This window comes from Filicampus tigris, chromosome 3 (genome assembly GCF_054856515.1).
Source record: "Filicampus tigris isolate MCC_2025a chromosome 3, RoL_Ftig_1.0, whole genome shotgun sequence".
NCBI lineage: Eukaryota > Metazoa > Chordata > Actinopteri > Syngnathiformes > Syngnathidae > Filicampus > Filicampus tigris.
In genome coordinates, this window is record NC_141219.1 from 1,886,878 (window position 1) to 1,904,340 (window position 17,463).

At 43.3% G+C, this 17,463-nt stretch overlaps 1 protein-coding gene across 4 annotated transcripts in view; it reads right to left on the minus strand.

Moving 5' to 3' along the window:
- Nucleotides 1–17,463, minus strand: part of shf (Src homology 2 domain containing F) — an 89,704-nt gene that overhangs the window by 24,537 nt on the left and 47,704 nt on the right. The window lies entirely within an intron of this gene.

Below are 17,463 nucleotides of genomic sequence, written 5' to 3' on the forward strand. Positions count from 1 at the left end.
AAACAGGACTAATTAGGAAAAAAAAAGGTGTGCGGAAAAAATATTGCATAGCTTCCAGACGCTCACGCAATAATCGTCATTCAAGTTCTGCAGCAAAATTATCTTTGAAACTGCACACTTTCCAACATGTGAAACCCTGCCACACCAATTTGTTCACAAAGGAAGTCAAGTTATATTCTTTACAATAATACGTTGCATGCGGCCCCATTAGGCTAAAGACGGCATTCTGATTAAGATTGCGTTTGTGGAATGTGAATTAAGCAGCAAAATGCACCCATTTTTCTCCATCTCAGGGGGCGGCCATTTTGCCACTTGCTGTCGACTTAAAATGAGATCACAGTTGCTCAGGGCTCAAGTCATGAAACAAAAATTGTAGAACGGATGCGCTAGAGTTAGATGCATCCTCCTGGTACTACTTTAAAATGGTCGTGCCTTACGATGACGTTCATGTGGCCAATCTCCTCACTGCCACCTGACCTCAACCAGAAGGCGCTCCCGCCCTTTCGTCCTCCCTGTAAAGCGAAACTCCTAATGAACCGCCGTGCCCTTGAGAGCGCCCCATTTTCTGCGACCGCCCTCCTATTCTTCATGAAGCCGTTAGTGTCCACCATGTGAAGGGAATGAAATATTATGGCGCCACTACTGCATAATTGCCTCTTAGCCGCTGGTAGCTCTTGCGGACAAAAAGGAGCGATGCGTTCGAGAGCCTAATGGGGCCTCCGGTGGAGGTGAGGTGAAGCTGGATGGATCCGTGTCCTCAGTGTAAGGCACACTCACACTGTTTGATCTTGCGGGTCATTTACACAGTATACTGTAATTGAGGTCCGAGCTCACCAACAGAGGAGCAAAAAAGCTTTGGAAGAGAGCAGTTACGCCCACGAGTGAGGAAGCTTTTTCCTATCAGGGGTCATTTCATTTTGGTTCTACCCTTTGCTGTCAAGATGGTCCATGAAGAATGACCATTATCTCAGCGTGGAGTTGGGGTTTTTTTCTGCAGGTACTGTACCCCATTACAAAAATGTAAGACTCGAAATTGACCGTAGGTATCAATGTGCATGTGACTAATTGTTTGTTCGTATGTGCCCTGCCATTGGCTGGCAGTGGGGCTGCTCGATTGTGAAAAAAATGTTCGTCACGATTATTTTTGATGATGATTGAAATTATCATCATCATTTATTTTTTGGGGTACAAAACAAACAAATGTTTAAATGTAAAAAATATAAGTACAAATAAATGTCTTTGAAAATTATGTAAGTTCCTTTGGACCAAACAAAATCTATAAAATTAGTTCAAGAGCTTCAAGACTTAGTTTAAAGAAGAAAAAAAAAGGTGCAGGTATATAAATTTACGTATGATTTCCTGGTGTAAAAAAAAAATTGCGCACTGGATATGAATAATTAATTAATAATCGTTTTTACGATTATGCCAATTTTGTAATCGTGGAGCGTAATAATCGTAAACATAATTGAATTTCGATTAATTGCACAAAGCCCACCATCTCGCCCAAGAGTGAGGTGCGATAAGGCTCCTGCCTACCCACGAGCCAAATGAGGTCGAGAAGGACGGAAATGCATCTAATTCCTTCCATGCTGACTTCCTTCCATCCTTCCGCACTAACTTGTGTTTTGCTTTTGGAGTGCTGGGTGGGGACACATCTGTCAGAGAAAATTACAGTGACTGCCATGACATGGAACGGCTCGCATGTTGCAACACGGCCGCAGTCTTTGACCTCTGTGCTGAAGATTAGGGCCCACGCGCCCCCGCCTTCATCCACACCCCCCAGCAGGAAGCCCCACTTCCTGTCCAGATGCTGCACTTCCTCTCCACCTCAATCAAAACTTAGCGTCCCTTTAAAAAGCTAAATGGGAGCCGTGTGTAAATTCCGATTAGTCAGTCGGAAAAGTTGTTCGAGTGCTTTGAGTGTTTTAAAAGTGGAGAAAGTGTGCTTCATTAAAGCTGCAGTAGCAGGGACCACAAGCATCTGTTAAATGCCACTGGAATGGTGTGTAAAGGTGGGGGTTGGGGGGCGGGGGGGTATAGAGCAGAGAAAACGGCATTCAACCATTAAAGCATTTGCTCACGCGATTAAAAGGCAGTCAACAGAATGCGAGTGTCAAGTCAAAGCCAGTCGGATGTGTCAAGGGTTTTTTTTTCCGCGTCTGCCACAGTTAGCGGCCCCTCCCCTCCAAATGTTAGACAGTAGCTACTGTACGTATGACTGCTTCTGTACATGTACCCGGTATATAAACAATTGGAGGAGGTTTGTGGGATGTGTCATAATCATTTACATCCATACATTTTGAGTTATTCAAGTCATCATAAATAGTGGCACAATTCAATTGGATTATTTATTAGTGGAGGTAATTAACCTTGTAGTGGTGTTTTTTTTTTTTTTATTGTTACTATTACTTTCCATCAGAGTCGCCGCCCATTTAAAGACGTAAAAGTAGCCAGAGGAAAAAGACAAACAATTGAATTACCGTTGCAATTTTCAATTTGCACCACTAAAAACAACAAAACACTAAATCGTCACTTTCAGAATTGTTAAATGACATTTCAACAGTTCTTTTCATCATGCTGTCGACATTTTCCCAGTGAGGAAAAGTGCCATAGAAGATTGGTTGAGACCAAGACGACACCTGTTTTTACTCACTTTGACTGACTTTTGTTGCCAGCGGTTTCGACGGTTATTGTACAGTTATATTCGGTCGTTTTGGGGTGACAGCATGTTTACAGTTATACGAGCTACACGGACTACTTGACATGACCGCAAAGTTTCATTTCTTCCGTTTTGTCCCATGAAAAAAAAATATACAAAATACACTGTGAGGTGTGTACTCACTCGAGTGAGATTCTGTAGATTTGTTTCTAGAGACGACGTGGAAAAATGCAAAGCCCTTAGCTACTAATATTTCTTCAGGATTTTCTAATGCTCTGATGGCTAAGAAAATACACCCACTGAGTGGATGATTAAAATCCTGGCGAGGTGGCTGAATTAACTGATAACACATTCAATTGCTGCCAGACGCACATTAATATCACCGCCCTAAGTAATTCTGCTTCAACGCCATGTGAATGCTAAAGGAAAATGATATAATTAAGATGTGAAAACACAGTCCAGAGTAGCTGCAGGGCATGCAAGTAACATGCAGTCATCTACTTGGTGTGATTCTGCAGCAGCGCAGCCGATGTGGGAGTGCCGATGACGGCACGTAAGGTGTCAGTCAGTCACGCGGCCGACAAGGAAGGTGTTTGCTCCCTGACCCGCGGTGGCCCCGCTGTTGACTGTCTTTCCGCTTGGCGAGTGGTGCCGTGAGGTGGCTCACGCTCGCAGAATACTAACAAAACTCGCTACAGCCGCCGCAGGACGGTGCTGCCATTGGACGCCATATTGGCTGCCAATGAGCATGGATATAAAAAACTGCACAGAAACCGACACATTTGTTCGAAATACGTCCAATTGAAAAAATATTGAAAATGTCATTTCTGCATCTTTTCTATTTTTCGACCCAGTGGTGCAAACTTTCTTCCGCATTCCAAACAAGCAGCAAAATGCCACAAGCTTTACCGTCTGCTCGTGAGAGTGTCTCGTGATTGGTGCCGATTGCAAGAAGAAAGTGTGAATGACTCTCTTTTTATATTCGACTTCATTCCATTCAAAGCTGCTAGCTTGAGCTAGCCGCTAGCTAGTATTTAGAAAGTGTATTTAAAAAAGAAAAAAAAAAGAAAAAATCCCATGGGGAAAACTGTCTTGAAATCTGAACAAATTGTAGGTCGCGCTAGATAAACCTGAAAATAAGGCACCATAAAAAAAGATGTGCCTCAATGAATGCCCGGCTCTGGTATACATACATGACTGCGTGTGCGCGGGTGTGTGTTTTAGTTTTTATCCGACACTATGTGTCAATTTGCTCTTCTCCCAAATGGCTCGGGGGGGGAAAACTTGTGAAGAATTCCACCCACAAGTCAGCGACATGTACATAGATTCATTCCCCGGATTGTGGGGCGGAGAACAAGCCGGAGGAGACAACAGCGCACAAAGCGATGACGGAAATTCGCCAGACAGAGTGACAGAGGAGAAGAAGAAGAGGAAGAAAAAGAAGCAAGGCCTTGGGGATGTGAAGACAAAGAAAGAAAGGCAGTCACTAGATAAAGCGAGCCAGACAAGTGAGTGTTACGCACACTCGGCGGCTATAAACAACAGAAACACACTGTGACAGCGAGTCAAAGGTAATGAGGTGAGGGACGCTTCTTTGTACGACAGCCCCTGAACACAGCACTGTGAGCCTCATTAGGGAAAAAGGCTCTGTTTGGAAGGCTGAAGGGCTCAGTATTATGTAAGCTGTTTTAAATACCATCATACAAAGACAACACATTCTTATCGTAAATGCTCGAAATCAAACACAAGCATCTTTATGAACCGCGCGGACGCCGTACTTGTAAGGTTCTAACATTGCTACTAGTCTTGTCGACAAAAAGGCAAAGGTCATTTTATGCTCATAGGTGGATCTGCAAGGAAGTTAAAATCAACCGCATAATAAGCTGTTTGGCAATGGCAAAGAAGAGTTGGCAAATTTGTCATGGGTGCAACCACATGCTTAGCTCCGCTGCTCATCCCGCAAATGCATGTTCCATACAAATGTGGCACCGATTAAAAGGGTAACAAACAGCCTTTCCAACGCCACAAGACTGAGGGACAAGAATCACTGCTACAACAAAGAAATGAAGTACAGAAGGTTTCTGGCCAATGTTTAGTTTCACGTACAAACAATTGCCCCAGCATTTGACTGGTATTACATTTCTCATCAAACAACAAATACAAACAGAATGTCAAGGAAATATGTGAATATTTCATTTCATAAATGGAATATGTCCAAATTTCCAATTTATGTTAAGAGATTTGGGGAAAAATGGCTGGAGTTTGATTTTGGTCGAGATTTTGTGCCTAAAAGAAACTATTTCCGTAAATCCAGTTTGCACAAAACATGACGTAGCGTAGACATTTTGTTTACTTTAGCGAGCCACATGACGCGATATGTTGGGCCGGATCCGGCCTCAAGTTTGACACCTGCGCTTTAGACGCTCAGCGAGAAGACGTCTCATGATAGTTGATGAAATCTCGCAAGACGGCCATTCGAACTCTGGAGTTTTTCCAGGTGAATCTTTCCCTAATAACACTCCAAAATGAGGGCCGCTAAAGACGTGGGCTCGGGTCCTTCAACGGATGTTCTAAGGGGCAAATTGTGTGCTTGCTGTCATTGAACATGATTGCGAGTGAGCGTCTGGCGCGGTGTAATGAGTCCTTAAGCGGACTGGCTGTCAAACTGGAGATGATAACACAACACTGAGGGAATTTGCCCGCGTGTGTGATTTCATCCAGATCAGGCAATGCCTCACTCATGCATATTCTCCCGGTCCACTTTGGGCATCGATCTGGGCTGCAACGCGGGCGCAATCACAGCTCATTAAGAGCGAGGTGAAAGCTGGTTAATGGAAAAGATGAACGTGAAGATTGCGTCGGAATGCTGCCGGGATAATGGAAGAACCCAGAATGGAAGAAGAACACATGCACACACACATGCGCAGCCAAGCAATTTGTTTGGGTACACAAATTACACAGTATATTGCTATAGTCCACATCCACATTGCATATCGCCTGTTTTTTCCATTATTGTGCAGCCCTACTTGCAAGATTTGCAGACTTCACAAGTGACGATGTTTTGTTTGGCATATTATTCCCAACAATGTTGGCGTAGCGCCAAATAATGCCACTTTTGTGACTATAAGATCCCTTGCATGCGCTTGTACGGACACAAGTGTCAAACGATAACTCCACCGTGGAAATTAAGAGCAAAAAATACACATGCAAACACAAGAACTTGCAAAAAGACAACTTTGACTTAACTTACACAAACATATTAACAGACACAAAATGAACACATCTCGTTGGCTGTGTGCAATATCACAAAAAGGAACTAGGCTTATCTTCCTCCCTTTCAAACCTAATGAACTTGTTGCATCTTAATGATGTCTTTCCACTGACATTCACATCTCCCGCAACAGCGCCCTCTGTGGTGAGGGTGGCAACATACGCCCAAAAGCAGAGATTGCGGATAATGAATCCAAAAATTAAAATGTCAAAAATTACAGTGTCATTGCAGTCATATAAATCCTATTTATGACGCACGTCTGACACACTGTAACACGAGCCGCTAAAGGCACGACTTCTTGCGGCGCAGTGACGTGCGGAAAACCAAGCTATTTTCTGCGTGTGGCTATTGTTCCTCCGGCGCAGATAAGACGAGCCACGGATTAGGCCCAGAGTGCAGCCGGAGTTCAGATGGCGCTGGAGGAAGACGACTGAGCACGGCAACGTGGGAGCGAGAGCTGGGGGATTAAGGGGAGCGAGACTCGAAGGCAAGGAAAAGACAAGTCAGCCGTGTCTGTCAACGGCATGCTTGCGGATGCAGAATGATGCATGTGTGGTCACGAAGGACGGGGGGGGGGACAAACGAGGGGCTGGTGACACGCCGACGTAGACGTGATGAATTGTCATGGCGTGGCCTCTTCCCAGTGGGGGTCAACAGCCCATTAGTGATGATAGGGGCACTTGCTACACTCACACCTTGGACCCTCAGCATTCACTCTGAAGGCATGTCAAAACTGCCATCTATCTATTAGGGCCGCTCGGTTATGAGCAAAATATGAATCCCGATTGTTTTGGTAGTATTTGAAATCACGATTATTCAATCGATCATTTATTTTTGGGGTACAAAAGAAGAAAATGTTTGAACGTAAAAAATGCCAAATGCATTTCTTTGAAACACTATAATTATGTAAATTCCTTTTGGCCCAAACAAAGTGTATACAATTTATTAGAATTTATTATTATTATTTTAGATGCACATGTATGATTTCCTTTTGTAAACAAACAGTGCGTTGGATATAAATGCATACTAAGAATGTTTTTTTTGGGATTATGCCAATTTTGTAATCGTGGTGTGTAATAATAGTAATTGTAATTGAATTTCAATTAATTAAACAATCTATCTATCATTTACCGTACATAGCGAGCTAGCTTGCTAGATCCATTACAATACCCTTGGGTATGTAAACTTATAAGCACTAGTTGGCAGACATCCAGTTGTGCTCATGAGTTTACCAGTTCATACCCGAGAGATATGAAAAAACGATGTAAGCAACTGTATACATTGATTGCATTATTAAGAAGCCTTTTGAGCTGATGCGTGACGTGTCCAGCCACTGCATTCACAATTAAAAGTCGTTTGTCTTTAGGGGCACACGCTTTCTTCTCACAGTCTGGGCTCAGGTGTGTTCACGTTCCACCTCCTGTTATAGCGTTTGCAGTCACGCATGCGCATACCAGCCATTGTCTCCTTCAAGGGTAAAAAGGTTTAATTAGTACATAACCTTTTAAATCCCACTGCTCTCCCCACGTGTTGCGCTATCTGTAGCCAAACAATGCACTGCAGATAGCGGAAGAAAGTTCTATTTTTCCCTCCATCGCGTTTCTTAGCGCTCTCTGGGCTGTCACTCACTTTGGATGTCTGCAAAGACATGCTTCACGGCACGCTAAAACTGGGTTGCTCAGATGTGGCGACAAGAGCCACCCTGAACTGTGTGTGAACCCGCAATAACTTGTGGACATGCTTGCTAAACCCCCAAAATAATAAAACTGTTTCTCGACTTCAAACCCTAATTAGAAGCACAAACGCAGGCCGCAACAGCGGTACATTCTAAAATGATGTTTGATTAATTGAAGAGAGTTGCATCAATATTCATTGTGTCGGAGCAGAAAATGCCTCCTCGTGCTTGAAAACAACTTCCTATCGATTTGGGAATCCTCTGGCATTCCTCAGGGAAAGGACGACACGAGGTAAATACAGGGACAGTGACATTACCATAGCAAACAGTGTTTACCTGCGAAATCCGATCCCCCTCCACACAAAGTTTCAAGGAAAACAAAACATGACCTCCAACTGATTATAGTTTGCTCAGCACACCGTTCAACTTACTACCACCTGCCTACCAAGCTGTCCAGGTGAGTCTACATTTCCTCAAACAGAACCCCCCCCCCCCCCCCCCCCCCGGCGCTAAATGACGCCCCCTTGGTTGACAAATGCATGCTACTTTCGTGCTATTATCTCAGTTCATAGATGCTACTGCTTATGGATCGACATTAAAAGCTTTACAGACTGCATCCTCTGTTGTTCACCAAAACAGCAGCGATTTATTAGGGGCAACAAAATCAAGCGCTCACACCGGGCATCCAATGTGCTGTGCTCGCCACGGCGTGCAAATCCGAACAGCAGACTTACCGCATGCCGGGGAATCATTTCCGCAGTAGTTTTAATGATCTCACAGATCTTTATTGACTATTTGCTCGGACATCTGGTCACTCCGCAAAGTTGTATGCATCCGTGTCATTTTTGGAAATTGTTTTAATCTCCACTTGCACTTGTAATCTATCTAACATTGCTTTGAAATTATGCCAAAGATGCGGTTGCCCCACATGTGTAAACCTGTCTGAAGTCATTGTTTTTTGGAAGACTGAAAGGTTGAGAGCAACAACAACAAAGACGGTAAAAGGTGAGTATGGAAAAACATTGGGAATCATTGGGGACTGATTGACAGATCTGGTTTCCTGCTGAGATGTCCTTGAGCAATTGCCCAACCCCCAAACCGACATCTCCCTGCTTACATATGCCCGGGTGTGCTCAAGCGTTAAAAACAGAGGAGTATAATTACATTTTACTCCGCAGGGTAAATGAAATTGAACTCATCGAAAAATAAATATATAAAGTACACTTCACCTCTCGATTACCACCGTTACTAAACTAAACAAGAGTCAACTGTGATTTAATATCCTGTTTAGTTGTTTTAAAAGGTGTTTGATAGGTGGCAGAGGTGACGTTCGACATTCTACGTTCTAAAATCCAACACTCATTTCCAGAAAGAAAGTCCTTAACTTTGCTCAAGAGAGGAAAAAATAAATTCCATACTAGAGGCTTCCACAGAAAGAACTGGAGGGCCATTCGCAGTGGGATGAATCGAAACTGGTACAATTTGAAATACAACTCAAGTGGGAAAATGTGCCTCTAAAGTTAAGATGGAAATTTTGAAGCACATTTTTTCCTTTGGCTTTCTGTCTTTGTTGGTGTGATGACACCACAGAAGCGTACCAGTGATGTAATCGCTTTGGGATATTGAGCTACATCCATGCAGACCTCCACAAGACCTCCATCTTTTTTTTTTTATTGCTTTGTCATGATTTCAGTCACAAGTGACCTATCCCAGCTTACTTAATGGTACACCCTGGACTGGTCGCCAGTCAATCGCAAGGCATATCGAGAAAAACAACCACGCACACATATTGATAGCTACAGATCATTTTATTTGGAGTCTTCAATGAACCTAACAAGCTGTTCTTTTTGGAATAAAACCCACTCAAGTTGTGAGGCAGCTGTGCTAACCACTCGCCCACCATCACGCCCTAGCTACTGTATATATTTTCTGTTATCATTCGTGAATTATGAAATGTATTTGAAGACCCATTTCAACACATTTTTTGATATGATTTTAAGAACCTATTGGGCGCTGGTGTTTCTTATGACATTGCAATGAAATCTAAAGGCGTTGTTTAACATTAACTATGATTTGTCACGGGGTATCAAAATCTTCATTCTAAATCCATGGGGCATTTGAGTCAATATTTGACAAGACTGCCGATTGAGATGATGAACGTGTGGTGCCTTTTTCTTTTTTTATTTCCCGTTTTACGTGCCTGAAATGTCGTTATCTTTGCACGCGGCTAACTGTTAATCAAAGGGATTCCACATTCATTGAGCAGAGCAGAGGAGGGGGGCCGACATGTCAATTCCAAGACTGAAAAAAAATAGTACACCAAACATAAAATGTGTGGAGAAATAAAAAAAAGAGGGTCTCAATTAGAAATAGGAGAAAATTGATGGTTTGGCAGTGGCGGTTTCGACGAGTGAATTATTAAACGGAGCACTAATGCTGATTTAAGACGAGCCTTCTGCGATTGGCCGCTGACCAGTCCAGGGTGTAGCCGGCGTGTGTCCAAACAACAGTTCAATGCTATTGGTAAAAGAAACTATAACAATTCATTCAAACTTAAAACTAAATCATTCTGATTGAACACTGAGGAAGAATAAAACACGCCTGCAGTGTTCAACCTTGACACTGTTACCTCTATTAGTGTAAATCATTGTTGAGAGCATTACCTATTACAGTAGTTTATGTACTGCGGGAAAAAAATGGCTTTTGGGTTGACTGATGGCCAGAGAATAACTCAAGATTTTCTCCTTTTTTTGTGGAAGCAAAGTGGAATGTGGTTAGCACCTTTGCCTCACAGTCGGGAGAACCACATTTTAATCTCCATGGAATTTGTTTTTGTTTTGGTTTTGCATGATCTCCCCATGCATGTGGACTGTGGATTTTCTCGTGCATACTGTCGCTTATACTGTAGACACCAAAAATATCCTTGGACTTCACATTTCTGATAAATCTGAGTTCTTGCCTCTACAGTGAAATCCAGCTGCAAATAGTGGAAAAAAAACTAAAATAAACCATACATGTAACACAAATCATGATCCCACGACAGTTTCATATCATTTCAAACTTATCTGACAGAACATTTAAAAATAAATGGCTAACAAATTATTTGATTTTTTTTTTTAATCTTTAATGCACCGAAAGTGCATGCGCACATGCATCAAAACCTCACTGTCACAATCCAGGCTAAACTCAGCTCTTCCGAGACATGCAAAACTTGTGTTTCAGTCGAGATAGATCACCGGCATGCTTCCTTGAACCAATAACTGTGCTGCTTTCTAAATCTAGAGATGTCTTTGGCACCATCTTGTGGCAACTTATTACACTAAAAAAAATAAAAATAAGAGTACAAAAGCCGTGATTAGCTGAGTTTTAAAAAAAACAGAAATAGGTGCATTTGTGAACAGTGAGCCACGCGTATGGTGGCGATGACTTGATATTCCCCACAATTGGCTGGCATCAAGTCCAGTGCAGAGCGCACCTCTGGACCAATGTCAGCTGAGATTGGCTCAGGCTCAGCCGCAACCTTTATGACACAAGTCACCGTAGACATAAAATCCATTCAATTCAATAAATAAATAAATTAAAAGTCAGTCTTGGGTGGATACCGGTCTAAGGTTTTATGACGTCTCTCTGGATGGCTGCAGTCCATCAATCTCAAGAGCAGCACTGCCAAACATCAGTCAGCACGCCACTCAATTTTTAAGTCCACACTGGATTTCACTGTTTCAGGAAAGTCATAATAAACAGCACACAGGAGACTGGCATGGGAGTTGAATCGCGGCAAGGGTATGGAGGCACAACACGGTTCAACATCAAAGACAAGACCTGACGCTGTTGTAGCAAAACAATACTGACCTTAAAACAAGGACGGGCTGGTGCTACAGTACTGTGTAAAAATCAACATTGACAAGGGATGCTTGGACCAACTCATTTGATATGAATTGTCATTCACAGTAGTGCAATTATCTTCCGTGTGTTGTGGATTTCTGAAGGGCAACATCTGTAACCACCCCCAAAAAAGAAAGGGGGAAAAAAATGTATCGAGCAAAACCAGAACTTGGAAGATGCACCCCTCCAGGAATGTCTGCTCCAACCATCGACCCGCTTTACGTCATGCCGTTTGAAGGGAATGTCACACGCACCGCCTGCGCTCGACTGTAATTAGTCCAAAGCGTAAATGTACAAAGAGAGTTTTTAGCGTGCATTCTACGACCTCCACCGTGTCATTATGGTCGACTGGAGGCCTTGCGAGGCTGCATACGTGAAGTGTGCTAGTGATGACAGTTAAAATGGTGGCATTGTCGTCCGCTAACTCCCTGGTTAGAACATTATATGCTATCATTGGGTACGAGGGCTGAAACGAATGCTCGAGTAATGGAGTTATTCGGGTACCTTGGTTAAAAAAAAAAATGCTTGAGACACTTTTTTTCTGCCTCGAGGCAGGAAGTCAGGAAGGAGTCAAGCTAAGCGTCAGCAACAATTGTTCATGCTATGCATGACAGTAACACGCTGCCAATGTAATAAAACGGCAAACGAGGCTTACTCGAGTGTGTTTTTTTAGCCGGCAAATATCGTTACTGTAGTTTTGACTGTAGTTTGACGTCACTTCGTCTCATCGACCAATATCTATGGGGAGAGATATTGAAGAAATGCAAAATACAGTAGAAATTAAATAAGAGAAAAAAAAGAGACTAAAATAACCACTTTAAATCAAAATGACTGAATTTGTGTGTCTTATGAGTTTGTATGCATGAGCCTTTTTTGGTGGGTCTACTCTTGACTTTTAAAGTCACTTGGAAATGGCAAAACCGAATTAAAAAGGAGGCCCTTCATACCAAACTCGCCGACGTTCTGTATCTTTTCAGGCATTGGTTCTTGACACTTTATTTGCAGGTCTGCTCATTATCGACCCGCCTACCAAATATCATGTCGCCCGGTGACACTAGTTCAGTAAAGCCATCTGTCTGCTCTGAGTGCACACACATAACACCCCGCTAAAGAGTCACCATCATCTCTGCTACCTGCCGATGTGATTTTAGATGTTTTGGGGGGTTTTTCTCGTAACTGTAGAGACTTATAGTGAGTGCGACTACATGCACTTCCTGCTTAGACAGAGGAAGCCTCCGGGATCCTGTCAGGAAGGGGAGGGGTCAATTTCTTCTCCGGGCTTTCGATTCTCCAGGAATTGTCAGCCTTCTTCCTCTCCAGTGTGATTCATAGCTCATTTCTGAAGTCAAGACTAATGTGGCCGAGCGTCTTATCACTATGCTGGCTATGTACTCCCCGTTTTACACTCAACTCCAACTAAATGGCGGCCGACCTTTTCAGGCTGCCAGTCGAGGCAAACAACTCTTGACTAGAAATATGGACGACTGGAGAGGCCATGAATAAAAACATGAACGGATGAGAAGATAATGCAGTGGCTGCGGAAGATGGCACGGCAGAGGGGGTGGGGGGTGATTCTATCATTTGTTGGATTCCAATAGCTGTCTGCCCGCATAAGGCAGCCTCATTTTTTAGCATTCATTAGTTATTCAAGCAGAGCAGAGAGAATCTCCGTCTCCAGGCATAGGTGGAACGCAATCCAATTGGGAAAGCGGCATTTGATCACTATTAAGATGAAAGGATGGCTCGCTCGGCGGAACGGCAATACATCACAATCAAGGTCTAAACTTTGACATTGCTCGATGACTTGTCCTGCTCATTGTCGGGAAGGCGACAATTAAGTAATTGTTTTACTACAATACACGAGGGAGTATCCAACAGATTGGAGTGCTCAGCTTTAGTGGTAGATGTTTCAATTAAGAACAAAAGTGTCGGTTGAAAAGAAAAAAAAAAAAAAAAAAGTCAAATGAAAATCCAAACGGAGCTGAAGCATCATGCTGGAGTACTGCACCAAATGTGAGCAATTTACGGAGGAATTAGCGAGGCTTGACAGCGGAAAAGGTCGGAAGGGAACTGGCAAAGACAGAGGAGGTGGCACAGGGGGGTCGGGGGAGGGGGTGGGCGATGCGGGGGCGGCGGGCCGCTGCCAGTTGACGCGCGCTCGGCCGCTCTAAACAGTGGCCAAGCTCAGAGGGGAACCGGGTTATTTATCCACTTGTTTGGTTAAGCCACCATCTGCCGCCTTCAGGTTGGACACGCATGCAAAGCATATGCGAAGAACAAGTACAAGTCAAGTCCAACTTTCCCGGAGGGAAAACGCAGCAAGGACCGACAAGGTTAAATCATGGGTTAAATAGGATGGCCTTCGGGTATTCTTACGGAAATGTACCGAAACAAACTGCTGAATGTGATCTTTCTAACTGGGGAAGCAGCATGTGGCTCAGTTTATCCTTGTACGCTGTTTTCCGGTCCCTCCGTCTGGAATGACTTTCTGTTAAATGATAGGCAAGCTCTTTCACTGTCCATTTTTAACAATCATTCAAAGTCACATTTTCATTCTTTGGCTTTTGAAATGTGCTCTATAAATAAAGTGGGATTATATTGTAGAGTGTATATTGTGCCTATATGCCATATTTTCACCTAGTATGGATGTTCACTATCTGGTCATGACATGGCAAGATCAATTTGATGTGCGGAGGCAGGTGTTTTTTTTCTAAATTCTATTATAGATTGCTACTAACCAGTGAACTTTTTTACGTAACTGTATTCAGTGCAGTCATATTTTCAGAACTAGACAGATATAAGATTGACTTGGTTAATTCCACACTTGATAGGTTGGCAGGCCCTACTGAGATCTATTTGTATACAACCAACACAAAAGGTCAATTTTCCACAATACGTCCCGTCCAAGAACATGTTCAGTCCTTAATGTATTCATTTATTTTATTTTATTTATTTATAAAGGACTCCCACGAGCTTACGCCGTAGCAGTTTGCTAATCTCCAGTTGTGAGGTAATGCCAAAGGCTGTAACCATTGCATGTTTGTGTCTCGGCACTTTGCACGCCACTAGAATGCTGATCGAGGGAGTAGACGTCTGTAAAAAAGCTATTTCATTACGCCGTGATGAACAGACAGAAACAACAAAGGTGGAGTGCCTCACTGAGCCATCTGCGGAAGTACTTTTGGGTGAGGAGTGGCCTGCGACGCACTGGCGGCAGGACAGAAATGAATGCTGGCTGAATGGACTTCATTTCCAGCTTCCATTGTCAACAAACAAAGGAGTTGCGCGACGGGGAGTCAAGATGAAAAGGTGGATTGTCGGAATGCATGTCTGCTCCAGAGCTGTCCTCGAGCTTACGTGTACATGCTCAAAGTCGCTGAGGTGCAAAGTGATTGCCTCGGCCGCCAATAGAGAGAGAAAAACTGGAGCTAAAATGGGACTAGGCCTTGACTTCCAGACAAAATATCAACGTTGCAATGCAGTGTGTCGTTATTCGCCGTGATACTGAATAGATACACCGGCATTGGGAGAAAAGATCGACATCGCTACGTATCATGACATGGTTGCTGCGATACTGTGTCCGTGCGCCAGTATATGGACAAAAGATGAATATATCTATTATATTTTTGTTTTGTACAATATTGTAATAATATACTAGCATGTGACATAAAGAACAACATCATTGTTTGGTACAATAAATGCTGTACGGATACACAAGCCTGAGAAGAAACCCTCGATGTCTCCATGTATCGCACCGTTTCCTACGACACGATCGACACAACAGCGTACGGACAAAATACTGATCTCAAAATGAACTGGACATTTGTTTGTAACAATAATGAATCAAGATGAATCCTCTTTATCACATAAGCCCCTGTTATGTTGCTAATGTTACAGCTAACACTTTACTCCTTAATGCGCTCATTGTCATGCCATAGTTGCAATCTGCAGACATGTAGTAATTACTTGTCCACGTTCACATTTCCCTGCTATCACTTAGTTCGACTTAATTGAGCGCTTTCAAAAGCCAAGTCGATTTCTCCATTAGTAACAAAAGGCAGGCAGCTAAATGCGTCGCCAAATGCAAACTGTCAGTGTGCGTGTGTGTGTGTGTGTGCGTGTGTGTTCCTACACCATCACAGCAACGTTGATTGTCATAATGAGCTGAGACAGCTGGTCTCGGGTTTCCTGTCATTTTTTTTTTTTTCACCCCCAACATGCCGATGGAAGCTAAATAGCACGCCAGCCACGCCGTAACACTCGCCGAACAAGCCGCCAGAATGACAAGTGAGGGAAATGTGCCTTGGATGCCAGATGATACACAATTAAAACATGCAAAACTTTAACGACCTATAAAATCACGCGTTACGCCAATGGAGTTCGGTGCCAGCCAAGACCTACTGGGAGAAGTACAAACACCTGTAGCATCCCCAGCGCCCAAGCCTTAATTAAACAAACATTAGCGTTTTCAAGGCGCTAGCCCGCTTAATGGCGGCCCACAGATGGGCTTTACTCCCCAATTTATCAATTTCAGGCGCGAGCAGTCGGCGGAACGCTCATTTTTTTCCCCGACGCTTCAACACAGCACCTCGACCGCGCCTGCTCTCGCTGTAATGACAGCAACTCCCTTGATACTCTGAAACGCCATCAGATGTCAAATCAGTTATTAGTCTTTAGCGATGTGTTCATGCGCAACACGTTTTGGTATAGTAGTGAACTGTTGTGGGGTATGAAGTGCAATGAAAACGCTTTGTTGTCTTTCCGGGCGCTCATCCTTTTTCCCCACAATCTGAGCTCGGATTCCACAGGTAGTCGGCCGCAACCATTGGAAAGCCCTTCGAGCATTTCTTCGAAATCCTTGATATCCATCTCAAGGTCCATGGTACTAGTAAGCTCTTTCAGTGCACTAAGAGAACGACCGGGTTTTACTGCTAGTAACATTTTTTCCACTACTAGGGGCATTTTTGGCCTACTAGCATAAGATGCATACTAAAGAATGCGAAATAAATGCTACAATGGCTTCCGAAAAAATGCACATGATGTGCCCTTCAAAATAATTTCAAAGCTGAGGTCATTAACGGGAGCAAGCTGTCTGCGTCTACAAGCTTCAAAGCAGTATTTCCAACAAGCAGCACAATTCAGTTTAGGTTTTCAGTTTTGTTGAATTTAAATGAAATTATTGATTGATCGTGTCTTGAAGAAATGGAGGGCAGAACTTACAGAACATTATTTTTGTGGGTATGCAAAGGCAAAATTTCAGCGAGGGGCTTCAGAGGCAGCCTCGCCGGTCTGTCTCGGATTCGTCACTTTCCATTGTCCAGATTGGCCTCTTTTAATAATGCAGTGACTCCTGATCAAAGGCGATTAATAAGCAGAGCAGCAGTTTGACTCGGGCACCTCTTAACCTTGCTTGGCCTTCACTTCTGCTGAATTAATAATCAGCCCAAATGTTTACATAGTGTCACTTGTCCGTCGAAAGCTTCTTGAGTTGCAGTCCCCCCCCCCCTCCCTTCCTGCCTGTCAATGGACAAACGATCCAGTCGGTAAACAGAGCCTGTTTATTTGCTGTCATCGATGTCACCGGAGTTCAATAAGGCCATTTGGAAGCCAGACTAACAGTTTGGTGATCTTGATGCTTGATCTGGTTGTTTGTGTAACGCACACACGGCCTTTGTCAGCGTGACATTAGTTTCTATTCAAAAGAGCGAGTTGCGATGCTCTCAAGACTTTTGCTGAAGTTCAAGTATGGTAAAGTGAGATTAAAGTGGCAAAAAAATCCTAACGGTAAATCCTCACCTATGTGTGGGTCAGCATTTAATTTTTTTTCCCCCCAAACAGTACGGGCCAAGCCCTACCGCGAATAGCGAAAAAAATCACAAATAATTAACGCACACTCTAAAATGTTAACTTCCACCCTAAATGTTAGAGCTCAAGTCTCTCAGTCGAGATGTACTGCAACATTCAACATAATTC